This window comes from Mchenga conophoros, linkage group LG18 (assembly GCF_057382185.1).
Source record: "Mchenga conophoros isolate Kocher_MC1m ecotype Shallow Benthic linkage group LG18, M_conophoros_male_GT1.1, whole genome shotgun sequence".
NCBI classification, from domain to species: domain Eukaryota; kingdom Metazoa; phylum Chordata; class Actinopteri; order Cichliformes; family Cichlidae; genus Mchenga; species Mchenga conophoros.
The window spans coordinates 37920242-37922741 of record NC_140543.1 but is presented as its reverse complement, the minus strand read 5'-3'; positions in this window follow the sequence as shown (position 1 = coordinate 37922741).

The following is a 2500-nucleotide window of genomic DNA, read 5'->3' as shown; positions in this document are numbered from 1 at the left end:
GAGGCCGACTCACTGCCTCGGCTAAATGGAGAGGGAATTTCAGAAGGGCCAGGGCAAAAGCATGGACCTTTTCAGCTGTAAGGGAGGCAAGAGCAAGGTGTGATGTAGGTCCCCGGGGCCTACTGGAGGTCCAGGTCCATGCCCGATGTGAGTAGCAGCCGGCGCCAGCGCGTCCAGGAGCACATCTTTTTCGACCGTAAAGGGAGACAGGAGGCCGACTCACTGCCTCGGCTAAATGGAGAGGGAATTTCAGAAGGGCCAGGGCAAAAGCATGGACCTTTTCAGCTGTAAGGGAGGCAAGAGCAAGGTGTGATGTAGGTCCCCGGGGCCTGCTGGAGGTCCAGGTCCATGCCCGATGTGAGTAGCAGCAGGGCCAGCGCGCCCAGGAGCACATCTTTTTCGACCGTAAAGGGAGACAGGAGGCCGACTCACTGCCTCGGCTAAATGGAGAGGCAATTTCAGCAGGGCCAGGGCACAGGCATGGACCTTTTTCAGCTGTAAGGGAGGCAAGAGCAAGGTGTGATGTAGGTCCCCGGGGCCTGCTGGAGGTCCAGGTCCATGCCCGATGTGAGTAGCAGCAGGGCCAGCGCGCCCAGGAGCACAACTTTTTCGACCGTAAAGGAGACAGGAGGCCGACTCTCTGCCTCGGCTAAATGGAGAGGGAATTTCAGAAGGGCCAGGGCACAAGCATGGACCTTTTTCAGCTGTAAGGGAGGCAAGAGCAAGGTGTGATGTAGGTCCCCGGGGCCTGCTGGAGGTCCAGGTCCATGCCCGATGTGAGTAGCAGCAGGGCCAGCGCGCCCAGGAGCACATCTTTTTCGACCGTAAAGGAGAGAGGAGGCCGACTCTCTGCCTCGGCTAAATGGAGAGGGAATTTCAGCAGGGCCAGGGCACAGGCATGGACCTTTTTCAGCTGTAAGGGAGGCAAGAGCAAGGTGTGATGTAGGTCCCCGGGGCCTGCTGGAGGTCCAGGTCCATGCCCGATGTGAGTAGCAGCAGGGCCAGCGCGCCCAGGAGCACATCTTTTTCGACCGTAAAGGAGAGAGGAGGCCGACTCTCTGCCTCGGCTAAATGGAGAGGGAATTTCAGAAGGGCCAGGGCACAAGCATGGACCTTTTTCAGCTGTAAGGGAGGCAAGAGCAAGGTGTGATGTAGGTCCCCGGGGCCTGCTGGAGGTCCAGGTCCATGCCCGATGTGAGTAGCAGCAGGGCCAGCGCGCCCAGGAGCACATCTTTTTCGGCCGTAAAGGGAGACAGGAGGCCGACTCACTGCCTCGGCTAAATGGAGAGGGAATTTCAGCAGGGCCAGGGCACAGGCATGGACCTTTTTCAGCTGTAAGGGAGGCAAGAGCAAGGTGCGATGTAGGTCCCCGGGGCCTGTTGTCGTACCATAGGCACGAGTGGTGTGTGTGTGTGGCAAAGAGTTTCTGCGCAGTGTACCAGGGGCACGGGGAAAGGTTGTTGTACCATAGGCACGAGAAAAGTTGTCGTACCATAGGCACGAGAAAAGTTGTCGTACCATAGGCACGAGGAGAGTTTGTGTGGCAAAGTGCTACTGAGCGGTGTACCAGGGGCACGGCGAAAAGTTGTTGTACCATAGGCACGAGAAAAGTTGTTGTACCATAGGCACGAGAAAAGCTGTCGTACCAGGGGCACGGAGGAAAGTTGTTGTACCATAGGCACGAGGAGAGTTTGTGTGGCAAAGTGCTACTGAGCGGTGTACCAGGGGCACGGCGAAATGTTGTTGTACCATAGGCACGAGGAGAGTTTGTGTGGCAAAGTGCTACTGAGCGGTGTACCAGGGGCACGGCGAAAAGTTGTTGTACCATAGGCACGAGAAAAGTTGTTGTACCATAGGCACGAGAAAAGCTGTCGTACCAGGGGCACGGAGGAAAGTTGTTGTACCATAGGCACGAGAAAAGTTGTCGTACCATAGGCACGAGTGGTGTGTGTGTGTGGCAAAGAGTTTCTGCGCAGTGTACCAGGGGCACGGGGAAAGGTTGTTGTACCATAGGCACGAGAAAAGTTGTTGTACCATAGGCACGAGAAAAGCTGTCGTACCAGGGGCACGGAGGAAAGTTGTTGTACCATAGGCACGAGAAAAGTTGTCGTACCATAGGCACGAGGAGAGTTTGTGTGGCAAAGTGCTACTGAGCGGTGTACCAGGGGCACGGCGAAAAGTTGTTGTACCATAGGCACGAGAAAAGTTGTTGTACCATAGGCACGAGAAAAGTTGTCGTACCAGGGGCACGGAGGAAAGTTGTTGTACCATAGGCACGAGAAAAGTTGTCGTACCATAGGCACGAGAAAAGTTGTCGTACCATAGGCACAAGCAGTGCGTGCGTGCGTGCGTGCGTGCGTGCGTGTGTGTGTGTGTGGCAGTTCTTCTGCGCAGTGTACCAGGGGCACATTTCAATGTGCTTTCTGGAGTACCAGGGGCACGAGGATTTTGCCAGTGGTGTTCTGCTTTGTTAGTGGGAGGGGGCTTAAGTGTGGGTCCC